The following is a 15,331-nucleotide window of genomic DNA, read 5'->3' as shown; positions in this document are numbered from 1 at the left end:
GGTGGTAGTTCAGGTCTCCGAGCAGGATGTAGTTGGTGGAGGTCAGTGCGTGCGAGCTGATGAAGTCGGTGATGGAGTTGCAGAATTGGGGACGTGAGCCGGGTGGTCTGTAGACGTGGGTGCCTCTGAGGGTGGTCTTGGGGTCCGTGTGGATCTTGAAGTGCAGGTGTTCAGCGGTGGTGAGGGTGTCGTCGGTGTTTGTTGATACTTTGATGGTGTTCTTGTGGATGATGGCGATTCCTCCTCCGACTCCGTTGGTGCGATCTCTGCGGGAGATTTTGTATCCGGTGGGGATGGCCACTGCGATGTCTGGGGAGGAGGTTTCGTTCAGCCAGGTCCCGGTCAGGAAGGCGACGTCTGGTGATGTGGTGGTGAGTAGGTCCCAGAGCTCGACGGCGTGCTTGCGTGCGGAGTGGGTGTTGAGCAGGTTGCATCGCAGTTGGTTGGGTTCCGTCGTGTGGGTGCATCGGTGTCGTTGGTGCAGGCGAAGTTGCAATTCCGGCAGGTGAAGGGGCCGTGGGTGCGCTTGGGGGTGGCCTTGTAGCAGTTGGTGGTCCGTCCGTGGTTGAGAGCGATGAGGGTGGTGGCGTCGTAGTGGAGTCGTGCTTCGTCGATGGCGCGGGGGCCAGGGGTTCTGGTGCTGGGCGCGGTCCAGGCGCGGACGGGTGCAGACGGGCTTGCCTTAGACGCGCCTTCGATGCGCCAGTGGCGCGCCCGCTGCGTGGCCACACAGCGGCCGCCATATTAGGGGGAGGGTCTGCTGGGAGGCAGGAGGCGGGAAGAGGGCAGTGAATGGGCATGGAGGGGCAGGGCCACAGGGGAGGCAGCAGCGGGAAAAATGGCGGCAGAAGCAGGTAGAGCGAGGTCAGGGGAAGGCAAGCACGCTCAACAGTGAAAAACAATAGGGCAGGGCAGAAGGGCAGGCACACGGGGTACAGAGGAGAACGGGCGGGGGGCACAGGCAGACAGGGTACAGAAGGCAGAAGGGACCGGGCACAGGGACTCAGGAGCAGAAGGCGGCGATGTCGGCGTTAGGGGCACCAGGGGCAGGGAGGCAGCAGGAGCGAGGGGAGGCGGCAGAGGGCACAAGAGTGGCACTGGCGTTGGTGGCGCTGCAGCGGAGGGGAGAGCGACCTACCAGAAGGTCAAGGGTAGCAGAGACTCAATCAGCTGTTTGGATAATACATAGGTTTATTTATCTGCCAATTTCAACTTTTCATTTTATGTGCTGCTTACAACACTATCAGGAAGGCAGATGTGACATGCCAGCGGAGGGATTTGTACATAAGGCATGGGTCTTACCTTTCAGTTACAGATGTAGAAATGGTGCAATTGAGGTTTTTCTTAGTGGTATAGACTGCGAGGACAATGTAGGCTGTTCTCTAGTTTGCAGGGAGGTTATACTTCATGGGCCTTGTAATGCGTGCCAGCGAGCTTGTAGTGTTATGTGAAAGGTTCCCCATCTGCTGAATGGGAGCTATTTGATATTGAATGAATACAGTTGATGTTGGATGAAACCAGAATTTCCGTAGCTGGTGACAGTTTCTAGAGTTGTGATCTGTTGTACACAAGTCTATTTTCCACCTGCCGGTTAGGGAGGCAGTTAGGGAGGTGAGAGTTTGGCCTTCAATTCAAATCTGAATTATGATGCTTTAAGCAGACTGAAAGCCTTATCGTTTCAGAAGGAAGTTGCCTTAACATGTGCATTGGAGATATTTGATCTTCAAGTTGCAACGTCGTCTTCTGAGACATAGTCGGTACTGCAAACTAACCTCCCACACCATTTCAGGGAGCTTGTACACTGCATTTTAATGCCCTGAACACTGACGGGAGTAATACTCTTTTTTAGCACAATTATCTCCGGGTTTGTTAGTACCTTACAAACTGTTTTTGAATTAACCCCATATTTCATACAGTCTGTGCTTGGAAGCATTTTGGAGGCTTACCACTTTGTCCTGTTCCTCATTGTTGGGATATTGATTATATTCTAACTGCTCCGCAATGGATGTTGCGTGATCTGGCCAAATGGGGATGGCACTGCCACATTTGCTCCTGTGTCGCTAAAGGATGATATAGTATTTTGGTGCACCCTTGCTTCGGGAACTAAATGATACCTGGTTCCTGTCGTTTTGGCCCATCTGGTTACACTGTTTGCAGCCTGTGATCTGCTGTCTCCTGTGCACTTTTAAGTGTACCCTGGATATTATATTCCTTGGAATGCAACCGGTTCAATCTATGGACAAAGGATTGCTGGTGGGCTGTTAAAGCTCACTTGCAAAGTTGCCTTGCATGATTGCTGTTGCTACAAAATGCATATTATGAGCCTTCCTAGGATGCCTTGACTCTTGGAATTCTTGATCCTGCCTCATCCTTTGCGGATGCACTACTGGCTGTCACTACTTTGGCGGCTGCTAAGGCCAGTGGATTGGACCATGTTTGTTTATTAGAACTTGTGAGAGGGGTGCCAACTGAAATATCGTCTGTGGCAGCTGGGAACAGTTTTGTTTCGGCCGCTTCTCAGAACTATTAAACAATCTGGCAGTTTCAAGCAGTGAAGAGTTTATTTTTTTAATTTGGCAATGTTTTGATTTTGCAAGATTGCTTTTAACTCCTTGTGTGCTTATGATGGCACCACGCCGTCATGAGTACACCCGCCCGTGACTCATGATGGCGTGGTGCCGTCATGAGCACCGAAGCGCCGTGCCCACCCCCTAGCCCCCCACGCTGCGGCGGAATTCATGCCGTGGCGAAGGGGTTAATGCAGCCTTTTCAAGCTCTTTTTTATATATTTTTTAGATATGTTTTTGGCTTTCTTTATGCTTTTAATATTAAAGAACACATTGTTTTAAGATTTTCAGTTTAAAGACCTATTTGAACTTGTATATTAGCATATGTTTTAGGAACCTTTTTAGTTGCCTTACGTTCAAGGAGTGGATGTAGTTATATAGGCCTCAGACAAGGAACACCACCATTTTATGTGTTCACGTTTAAAGTTGACAGCTTTCTTAAATGGTGAATCTTGACACACATTTGCTTGCACGCACATATAGGATAATATTCGCAGAAAGGGATTTACAAATATGTACACATCTCTGCAGGCATATTATCAGGGCTTTCAACATTCTGTACCAGGCTTGAGTTCACGGCACAAAATGTGGCAGTTGTTTTCCACTTGGCAACAGCCCTGCAAGGGTAGATTCAATAATGACGCCTGACTGGAGTTCTGGCATGGCAACATGAGTGAAGTTTATTATATAAATGAGACAAATACTTTGTTTAGGCAGAGGAGAATTTCACTGTCACTGTCGAGGTCGGCACCAGTCGGAACTCCAATCCAGCTGAATCCTGTTTACCATTCTGAGAAGCACAAGAACGAGCTTCCATCAGAAACATACCCAGAGGTAACTGGGAAGTTAGACCACCCTAGGGTATTCTGGCAGATTTGCACCCCCTAAACCCACTAGGTTAGGATGCGTTAGGTAGGAGTATGGAGATGATTATATATCTATACTTATAGTCAATGTAAACGTACAATGGTTCAAATGTTTATCTTCTTTACCATTCTTGTAATGCTAATTACTCTGTTCTTGTTGGGTTTCTCAACTCCTCAGGATCGGAACGATGCTCTTTAATGGTCCACCTCTTGATGGCTCCAAGTCTGAATGCATTTACAGCACAGATCAGTGAAGCGATCAAGCGGGGGAAGGAAATGGTGGGGACAGCGGGGAAGGAGACCTGAAAGACACAGAACAAGAGAAAATGTAATGAACCTCCAATGAATAACCGTATTCACCCATTCATATCAATTGACTAATATATAGAGTAAATCTACCCCTAAAGAAAAAAGAATAACTGTTCCATTCCATATACCAAAATCATCTAGTACTTTCCAGGACAATAGGGTCTGATTACTTATAACCCACGTGGTAACATATCACAACAGAATTCACTAGAAAAGAGAAAATATAATTACAGTCCGGTATAAAGTATGTGTACAACTCTATTGGTAATGCACCTAAGTATATAACAGTAAGATTGTAGGTGGTTGTCAGAACATACCCATGTTTCCCCTTGGGGCTTGCTTCACAGAGGATGTAAGAGACCAAACATGGCTCCACTACAATCACCTGTTCGTAAAACAAACAAAATAACACAAATGTTAGCGAGAAACAATGCCTTTGGTTGATATAGAATACTCAATTCTAAAGCTCAAATGGTATCACTCTGAGCAATGCCTTTTTCTTAAATCGTTCCGTATCTCTTCACCCAGCTGGGTTGTTTTTCGAGATAGGGCAAAATATAACATCCTCAAGTCTGAAGACTTATTCCTTGCCTAATTTCCGGTTCCCCTCCGCATGAGTGAAAGGAAATGAGTAACACTCCAACGTGAAGGGAACATCCACAATTGATGATAAACATTGTTGAATCACAAGCGCTTACTGAAACGTATCATAAATCACTAGTGGACCTGTGGGTCTATTAACCACTCTCCTCTCACCCTGCGCTGGTATCCCTACTACTCGCAAGGAAGGACACCAAGTTTCAGGAAGTCTGTGGCCAAACAGAAATAACATTGAATGCTCTTGTTTTAATAGAAATCTTTTACAGTTGTTTATAGATCAAATGTCTCACAAGTGCTATAATTCATAAGGCAGTTACAAAAAGTGCCCCGATAATGATAGATGCACCCCCACCCTCACCGAACCCGTACACAGCTCCACACACGGCTCAAATAGTTAGCTCCGCACCACGGCTCCAAAGCAATAGATAGCTCCGCACCAAAGTTTCCAAACACCGACCAGGGATTACAAAATTCTTTGCCACATCCCAGGGGCGGAAGCAGGTTTATTGCTTTCCCCTCCTCCTTTGACGTAACGTGCCACCGCCGGTGCTCTTGGGTACTTGTAGTCTCCTGAGTTCCGAAGTTGATTCCTCGCGCGGGTTTTCACGCGGTGAACAGGACAGGGTTCAGGTGCATGTCCTGTTTCCTTCTATTAAACTTTGCAGCACACATATTTTACACAAGAATCTTACTGCTTTCAATAAATGTTTGGTACAAAAGGGGGTGGTGATGGACGGAGCATCTGAACCAATCAAACACTCACACCCAGTCAAAAGATCTGGGTTTGATCCATCACCGTTCTTTAGCCCACTCTGCCACCCCAGTTCAGACATGGCTATATGCAAATCAGTCTGACCCTGTGCCTCATGGGAACAGTCCAGCCTGAACTGCCAAGCCATGCCTTCCCTGGACCGGAAACAAGCTTCCGAGGACCGGTTTCTGGCATTCCAGCCGTCTTCAGCCCGGCTTGCTTGAATCCAGTGGCAAAGTGAGCAAGGGACTCACGTCTGAGCATACTCTGCCACACTTATGGCGGCCAAAGCGGTACAAAAGGGGGTGGTGATGGACGGAGCATCTGAACCAATCAAACACTCACACCCAGTCAAAAGATCTGGTTTTGATCCATCACCGTTCTTTAGCCCACTCTGCTACAAGCTGTGCGTGTGACAGGCCTACTCACCCACACATGGGGCCTGTGCTCCACTTCCAATGCAGTCTTTCTGCCCCCTTTCCCCCGGGGAATAAAGCATCCCCATCTTTTTGGCAAGAAGGGAAATTCTAATTTTGAATGCATTTTATTTTTTAGATACATTCGATTAGCAGAGTCGGGTCAGATGCCACCTGGGGAAACCTACTACGCTCTGACATTTCTGAAAACTAGACATCTGGGAGAGTCCAGGTTGGGATACCTTGTGTGGATCCCATAAAGTTTTCCAACCCACAATGCCATGAAATCCTCAAACTGTGCCTAAAAGTGCACATTTACCTTGAATTTCTGTGATGTAAATATACGGATTCAGCAGGAATCCACACAATTTTTACCACCCAGCATTCCCCCAATTGTCCTGATAAAAATGTTACCCCACTTGTGTGGCCTAGTGCCCTGACAAACACAAATCCAACCAGCGAGACTCCCATTGACCTTGGTTTGATGCTTGCCTGTTGCGTGCACTAGTCCCAGCCACACAAGTGAGGTACCATTTTTATCAGGAGACTTGAGGGTATGGTAGGTGTTATGAAAGTTGTGGCTCCCTGCAGATTCCAGAACTTTCCATCAAAGAAATGTGAGGAAAACAAGTTTTTAGTCAAGGTTTCAGGTTTGAAAGGACTTCTGAGTAGGAACATCTTTTGAGAGCCATGCAAGTCACCCCACCCTGGATTCACCAAGGTGTATAGTTTTAAAGATTTGTAGGTTTGCCAGGTTTCCCTACGAGCCAGCTGAGCTAGGTCCTAAAAATCCAGAGCTAGCGAATTGCAAAAAAAGGGTCAGTTTTCAGTTAAAAAAATCTGATATGTCCATATTGTGTTTTGAGGCCTCTCCTGCTGCAGACACTAGCCCTACTCACACAAGTGAGGCTTCATTTATATCCAGGCACTAGGGGGAATACTGGGTGATAAGAAATGTGTTACTACCTACCAATTCCAGAATGTTCCATCACAGAAATGTGCGAAAAATGTGTTATTTAGTCAAATTTTGAGGTTTGCAAGGGCTTATGGGCAAGAAAACCTTTTCAGAGCCACACAAGACACCCCACCCTGGATTCCCCTAGTTTGTCTAGTTTACATTCTTTTACAGGCTGCTAGGTGCCTGCTGAGCTAGGGCCCACCATTCACATCTATTCATATTGTAAAAAAGGGCCAGTTTTCAAAGGAAACAACAAATGTGATGTGCACATGTCATGTTTAGGGCTCTTTCCCCGTCATGGGCACTAGGCCTATCAACACAAGTGAGGTACTATAGGGAGACATGAGGGAATACAGAATAGTAGAACGTTTGTGTTTGCCTTTTATATTTCTCTGCATTTATCCCTTTGTAGACCTGTTAAACCATTTTTCATTGGTTTTACAACTCTGGGCACTTTACCACAACTAATCAGTGCTAAAGTGCATATGCTCTCCATGTAGATTGTGTTATGGATTGGTGTTTCCATGATTGGCTTATTTGATTTACTACTAAGCCCCTAGTAATGTGCACATGCGTGCTCAGGGCCTGTAAATCAAATGCTACTAGTGAGCTTGCAGAACTGGTTGTGGAACCCACACAAGTAGCCTTTCAAAGATGTCTCAGACCTGCCACCACAGTGTCTGTCTGCTCTTTTTACTGGCATGTCGACCTGGCAAGTGCACTCACTTGTCAGGCCCTAACCCTCCATTTTCTTACATGTCAGTTACCACTAGGCAAGGCCCAAGGTAGCCCTATGGGCTCCGTGCAGTGTATGTGAAAGTTAGGACATGTATTAGTGTATTTTACATGTCCTGATAGTGAAATACAGTGCATTTCGTTTTTCACTATTGAAAGGCTGTCTGTCCCATAGGCTAAGGTGAGAGCTGCCTTGTAACATCTTACATGTGTAACTTTCAATTGGAACAAGATCTAGAAATGGAGTTTAGGATCTCTAAACTCAGAATTTGATAACACATCTTTTATTGAAGGTGTTTTTTTAGGTTGTGTGTTTAAAATAGGCCACTTTTAGAAACTGTGCATTTTCTTACTTAACCATCCTGTGTGCCTCTGCCTGTTTGTGTATTCACCATCTGGTTTTGGAGTGACAGAAGCTGGGATGTGCATTCACACTAGACAATCACAAGTGGAGTTGAAGTGTGTCCTGCCTTTTCTTGGCGACTCAAAACCTGGCTGAATAGACCTTGCAGCATTTAGAGTGGTGGTAGGAGTGTTCACTAATACCTGAATAGGATGTGTCTACTCTGCACATGCTGTCTCCACCTCCTTTAGTGAACCTGGACCAGGGAGGACAGAACTGTTTTTTACTGAACTCAGAGCTTTCTGCCTACAACTTCAAAGGTAAAAGTAGTATACATATTGGGACCCTGACCCCAGAACTTTAGATTACTGCTGAATTAAGGAATCTGCCAGTAAGATGGGCTGGATAAGCTGTCATGAGGAACTGCCATTTTGCTGCATGCTTTGCTGTGTTGGCCTGCTGCTTCTGTCTTGGTCAGGGAAAAGACTGGATTGTACTTTCATCATCCTGCTGTTAGAGTTTTCTCCAAGGTCTTGAAGTAGAGCTTTCCTCCTGTTGGAAGCCTCAGGGAAATCAAAGACTTCATGGGAACTCGTTTGGACTATGGAACCAGCCAAGAAGAAGAGCTCAAGAACCTGTGAGGAGGAACTACCACTTGGCTGTGTGCTTTGCTGTTTTGGCCTGCAGTGGCTGCTTTTGTCTTGGGCAGTGAAAGGACTGGAATGAACTTTCTGCAACTTATTTTCCTAAGTTTCTCCAAGAGCTTGCGGTAGAGCTTTCCCCCTCTTCAAGAAGTCTCAGGAACAGAAACGACTTCATGTCCATCGGTTACCAGCACTGGGAACTGTGTGATTTGTGCTGCAACAGAAGAAAAACCAACCTGACACCATCAATGCCACCACTGCTGGCTCCGTGACCTGCTGGTACCGCAGAGAGCATCGCCCTCTTTGCACCGTAACACTGGCCTCACGGACTCTGCCACCGAGCTGCTTCTTGCACCGTGACCTGGGGGCACCGCACTTCGGACCGCCTTGCTTCACATCGCCTCCAAGGTATCCCAAATGACTACGCTCATAGGATGCTCAATGCACCACCCCATCCCACAACGCAGCCTTAGCCCACCAACGCTAGCGCCATCGACTCCAGATCATCTACCGCCAACAGCACTACAGCAACGACAGCGATGCAGCTTGCACCGTGTCCTGGTAGTACCGTGACGAGCACCGCCCCACTTCACACCGCAGCCTTGGTCTCACTGACGCTACTGAACGCCATCACTGAGCCACGGGCAGCACTGTGAAATAAGGATGCCGCACGCCTTCCAGCACTGGCGCTTCTGACTTCAACCTCACAAAGTTCATTATGCATCACGTGTGACTTCAGGGGACTGGCACCTGCCCACGCCACCTCTTTTCGGGGCTCATCGCAAAGTTCAACAAAGCCCTGATTTTTCAAGGTACTGTTTGCCGGTCTTCCATACACCGTAGCTGGCCCACGATGCTGCGGTCGGCCTGAACTGTTGGATTTGTTGTTCACAATGCCGTGATAGCCCCGGACAGAGCTACCAACTTCAAGGACCAGTATTTTAAGTCTATTTTTGAAATATTCGTATTTTGACTACTTTATGTTGGATTTTTATTGTTTTGGTCTTGTTTTACACAGTTAAATATTGTTTATTTTTCTAAAAACTGGTGTGGTGTCCTTTTGTAGTGTTTTCACTGTAATAATATGTGTTATGTGCAAATGCCTTACACATTGCCTCTGCAATAAGCATGACTGTTTGTTCCAAGCTACCAAGGGGATGAGCAGAGTTTTTTTTAGAAGTGTAAATCCCCTAACCCTGGCTAGAAGGAATGGTCCCTACCTGGACAGGGTACAAACCTGCCAACCAAGGCAGTGTGTAAGAAAGAAGACATGTTGATAAATTCTCTTTGAATCACATGGTAGTGTGGATACTCACAAATTCAGAGATGTACAAATAACCACTGCTCATTAACTCCGTATCTGGGTTCTATTTCCAAAATACATAGGTTTCTTTGACACCCATTTTTCACTCTTTATATTTTACCATATGCATTGCTCTATACCCAGCATACAATCAAAAACCAATGTAAGGTGCAGTTCAGTTGTTGGCTCTGGGTATCTCGGATTCTTGGAGAACCTACAAGTCCTAAATATCCTCACAACCAGAAGGGTCTAGTGGACGTAATGGCATATTGCTTTTGTAAATCGGCCAATGTGACAAGAAGTTACAAATGAAAATGTTGTCACAAATGACCTTTTTTTCGCACTCATTTTAAATATATTTTTATTTCAACAATTTGTTATTTGGGAAAACCTTGAGGGATCTACGGCTCTGTGTGTTCCTGATAGCCGGGAAAATAGTGATTTTAGCACAGCAAACCTTTTGTTGATGCCATAAAAACAGAAGCTTTTTGGTGAGGCACTTTTTTCCTATTTTTTTCAAAACTCCCAGACTTTGGCTATTTTTATAGTCCCCTCCAGGGGAATGCACAAACCTTTGCAATCCTCAAAATGTTAACAAAAATACACAAATGTGGTATGGGTACCTTGTGTGGAAAAAAGATTATGGAGGTCTAAGGGCAAAGAACCCCAAAAAGTAAAAAAAGGGCTCAGCGCAGGGCTGGAGAGGGATGCGGGAGAGGGGGGAAGGCCTAGCATCAAAAGGTTTAAGAAGTTACACTTATCAGCACTGAAGAAGATCAGAATACGCTTTATTAGATTTAAACATATATATATATTAAACCATAAAAGCACAATACGTATTAAAAGAACATACATTACATCAAGATCATTTAAGTAAAAAAGATTTTAAAAAGAAATAGAAGGACCATCCATTGTCGTCCGGTATCTAACCACCCCTTTCAGGTATTTGTATATATGATTAATCACGGTTCCATCATTCAAGTATTGCAACTCTAAAAAGGCAGGTCGACATTGTCTCAGGCCATACAACTTTAAAATAGGCAAAATCCATTTTATCCTAAGCGTGGAATAAAACTTGCAGAAAAACATAACCGGAATTGTCGACTGAGCAGAGATATTGTCGCAAGGACATAAACATAGGGAGTGAGACCAGTCGCTAGTATTTGGAAAAGTGACCCTGATGTGAAAAATGCCGAGGCGTAAGCGGGTCAGTAATAGCCTGTCATAGGCTCCTATGATATCTAGTAAGTAAGTTTGCGTTCCTGATTGGGTCAGGAGTAGTTAATGTGCTCTTACTGATGGTTTCACAATATTGGTAACTAGATTAATAGACTCCAAATGATCAAGACATAATGATTTAAATTTGTTCCTAGTAACATTATTCAAACTGTCAGGATTGGCAAAATACTTGGGGTATACTAGGTCCTGTAGGACATTTTTAACGTAGGTCAACCAAGGAATGCGGTCTTCCCCATCAAGAGATAGACAATCGTTGGTCAAGTCCCTTTTCAAGCAAGTAGAAGTGCTGGTCCAAACCTTATGCCACAGCAGGATAGGCTGCATTGTAATCTGATCAAACAGATAGGACAGACCCAGCTCAGCGTGGCATATGAATGTGGCTGTGCTCTGTTTGGGACCGCTTGGAGATATCTTAAAAACCTATTTTGTACTAGCTGCAGGCACTCAACATTAGCATAACCCCAGAAGCCTGCTCCATACATAGCAATCTGTATACATTTAGCTTTGTAGATTGTTAGTAAATCAGTGATTGGGTTCTTTCCTAGCTTTCTAACAAAACGAATCAATGCACCAGTTGCTTTACAAAATAATAATTTTCTAGATTCTGTAGCTTTTGCCCATAGACCCTTCTTTCAAATACGATGCCCAGGTATCAAAAGTGGTTAGTGAGTTCGAGTTTCCTATTATTAATGAAGAAATCTCAACACTTGATACTAGGCTTACATCATTTCATTGTAAATGTTTTGTTAATGTTTACATGAAGGTCAAGATTTAACATGTAGGTACAAAAAACGTTGGTCAGGGTTTGAATAATCAAAACATAGGTTGACTCATAAGAAATCTTCAAATTAATTTGTTGATTAAGACTTTTTCTTTACAGTACAAAAAGTGTTTATTCATACACATTCAGTGTTCAGTTAACATTATTATGAAAAAGTGTTTAAAAAGCAGAAAGTTAACATGGACCAATTGCTTCATTGGTTAATGTACATACTCAGGTGCATAAATCTCAATTCATAAATAATGAACTTTCCCGAGCATTTTCATTATATTATCCACAATATAACATTTCAATGCGCTCAAAGTGACAAGGAAAGGAGACAGTTTAAGTGGGATAGGTGTGATTGGAGAAGGGTGAGGACTGGGTAAAGGGTGTTGTGACCATACTACAATCCTGGTAATATTCAGTACAGCCTTTACAGACTAATTTCGTTCATTAGTTCCAATCAGTTCTTTAACACAGGATCCGTATTACTCCATAAGTGATTTCCTGTGTTAAGAAAAATAGGTACAATCCGGTCTACGTTTCGACCCCTGGATTAAGGGTTGATTGAAGCCTCATGCTGGGGTCTTCATCAGGACTCTTAGAAGTGGGAGCGCCTGTAATTAATATACTTGTAGTGAGTGGAATCTTTCAAGGCATTCAACGTAATTGTACTGTAGCTACGCAATTAAGAAAGCTTCTTACTTTATGGTTGGCCGTCCAATGGCCTTTATGGTTGAACCTTCGTTGGTTCCATTTGGCTGTTATTGACCTAAAGAATTTAAGAGATTGCATGTTTTAGTGCACGGCTGGGTGTGGACCCTGCCCGTGACATAGTCGAGGAAATCGTAACTGGGGCACTTACTGGGAATGCTTATAGTGTCCACGATGTATGGTAATTTATCCATCATGGTTGTTCTTAGATGCTTCATTACGAAGGGATATTCATGAACACAGGTTCTTTCTGAGAATGAGAAAAATGGTACAAGGTCCGCTTTAGCATAACACATCCGTGTGGCTGCTTCGTGGATCAATATCATTATTGGTCTGGCTTCACGTATGCCCTGTTGGGCTTAGTTATCTAAAGAAACACGATGGTTTGTAGTGCTTCTGAGGAGAAGGGGTGCGGTCGGGCTTTGTCCCGATAAAAGTGCTTAGGGGTTCTACACATTCATAGTATCATGCGAATATATTAATATCGCCAATGCTATGTCAACATTTATCGTGCTTACAGTGGACTTAATTATCCAAGAAAACCCGGTGGTTCTGCACACTCATTAACATCCCCAATGCAATTTCAACAAATAACATGGACTTGGTTATCCAAAATTACCCAGTAGTAAGTCGTATTCTAAGGGAAGGCTCTACCGCGATTTGGGTGCTCTAGGATTCCATATCGCGCTTACCTTTACAGCCCCTCTCGGGCGCGTGTACTCCTCAGCGCTGCCGGGCCGCAAATGTCAGCCGCGAGGTGCAGCCGCTCGATACTATCCGAGGGCTCGTCTCAAAGCGGCCAATCGGGATGCGAGCACCCGTGTTGGAATAAGGGAGTGTTTCTAAAGTGCCGCCGTCCTGTGTGCTCAGACAGCGTTCACCAAATGTCAAAGTTGGCGTTTTAATTAAGGAAAGCAAAACTCATAATCATGTATCCTAATCACTTAGCCCAATTAAGTTTCGGTTTTACATACCGTCTAACGGGGGCATTCAACATTGTGTTGACAGAATAGTACGTTATTATACTGAGTTGTTCATCACCCGTGTTCCATCTAGGGAGCACGTTTACAATCCCGCTGGGGGTCGCGTAACTAGTTAGCATGGAGGAGTTAATTCCGATAACGAACGAGACTCCTCCATGCTAACTAGTTACGCGACACGGGTGCTCGCATCCCGATTGGCCGCTTTGAGACGAGCCCTCGGATAGTATTGAGCGGCTGCACCTCGCGGCTGACATTTGCGGCCCGGCAGCGCTGAGGAGTACACGCGCCCGAGAGGGGCTGTAAAGGTAAGCGCGATATGGAATCCTAGAGCACCCAAATCGCGGTAGAGCCTTCCCTTAGAATACGACTTACTACTGGGTAATTTTGGATAACCAAGTCCATGTTATTTGTTGAAATTGCATTGGGGATGTTAATGAGTGTACAGAACCACCGGGTTTTCTTGGATAATTAAGTCCACTGTAAGCACGATAAATGTTGACATAGCATTGGCGATATTAATATATTCGCATGATACTATGAATGTGTAGAACCCCTAAGCACTTTTATCGGGACAAAGCCCGACCGCACCCCTTCTCCTCAGAAGCACTACAAACCATCGTGTTTCTTTAGATAACTAAGCCCAACAGGGCATACGTGAAGCCAGACCAATAATGATATTGATCCACGAAGCAGCCACACGGATGTGTTATGCTAAAGCGGACCTTGTACCATTTTTCTCATTCTCAGAAAGAACCTGTGTTCATGAATATCCCTTCGTAATGAAGCATCTAAGAACAACCATGATGGATAAATTACCATACATCGTGGACACTATAAGCATTCCCAGTAAGTGCCCCAGTTACGATTTCCTCGACTATGTCACGGGCAGGGTCCACACCCAGCCGTGCACTAAAACATGCAATCTCTTAAATTCTTTAGGTCAATAACAGCCAAATGGAACCAACGAAGGTTCAACCATAAAGGCCATTGGACGGCCAACCATGAAGTAAGAAGCTTTCTTAATTGCGTAGCTACAGTACAATTACGTTGAATGCCTTGATAGATTCCACTCACTACAAGTATATTAATTACAGGCGCTCCCACTTCTAAGAGTCCTGATGAAGACCCCAGCATGAGGCTTCAATCAACCCTTAATCCAGGGGTCGAAACGTAGACCGGATTGTACCTATTTTTCTTAGCACAGGAAATCACTTATGGAGTAATACGGATCCTGTGTTAAAGAACTGATTGGAACTAATGAACGAAATTAGTCTGTAAAGGCTGTACTGAATATTACCAGGATTGTAGTATGGTCACAACACCCTTTACCCAGTCCTCACCCTTCTCCAATCACACCTAACCCACTTAAACTGTCTCCTTTCCTTGTCACTTTGAGCGCATTGAAATGTTATATTGTGGATAATATAATGAAAATGCTCGGGAAAGTTCATTATTTATGAATTGAGATTTATGCACCTGAGTATGTACATTAACCAATGAAGCAATTGGTCCATGTTAACTTTCTGCTTTTTAAACACTTTTTCATAATAATGTTAACTGAACACTGAATGTGTATGAATAAACACTTTTTGTACTGTAAAGAAAAAGTCTTAATCAACAAATTAATTTGAAGATTTCTTATGAGTCAACCTATGTTTTGATTATTCAAACCCTGACCAACGTTTTTTGTACCTTCAATACTGACCCAGGTCAGAGAGTTTTTAGGGTTAACCCCATTAATAATTCCCTAAGATTTAACATGTAGGCAGAAAAGCTAGTGATAACTTATTGTAGGCCAAGGGGAGTACGAGCCAGTAAGACAGCATCGTCCGCATATAACAATGCTCCAATTGCTTGTCTATCAATACATGGTAGAACCTGACAGTCACTACTCAGTTTTACCTTCAAGCTGGTAATGTAAAGGGTGAACAGGAGGGGCGTTAGCACGCACCCCTGCCGCACGGCCCTTCTTTACAGGGAAGCTGTGGCTGAGTTCGCCACCTCTTCCATAACGCACCCGGGCCCTGGCATCTAGGTCGGACTGTTTTAAAAAATTTAAGATAGGTGACTCAACCCCCATGGTCGTTAAAATACTCCATAGCTTCTGGTGATTGACGCAATCAAAGGCAGAATCAAATCA

This window comes from Lissotriton helveticus, chromosome 1_1 (assembly GCF_964261635.1).
Source record: "Lissotriton helveticus chromosome 1_1, aLisHel1.1, whole genome shotgun sequence".
Classification (NCBI taxonomy): Eukaryota; Metazoa; Chordata; class Amphibia; order Caudata; family Salamandridae; genus Lissotriton; species Lissotriton helveticus.
This window is presented reverse-complemented; position numbering follows the sequence as displayed.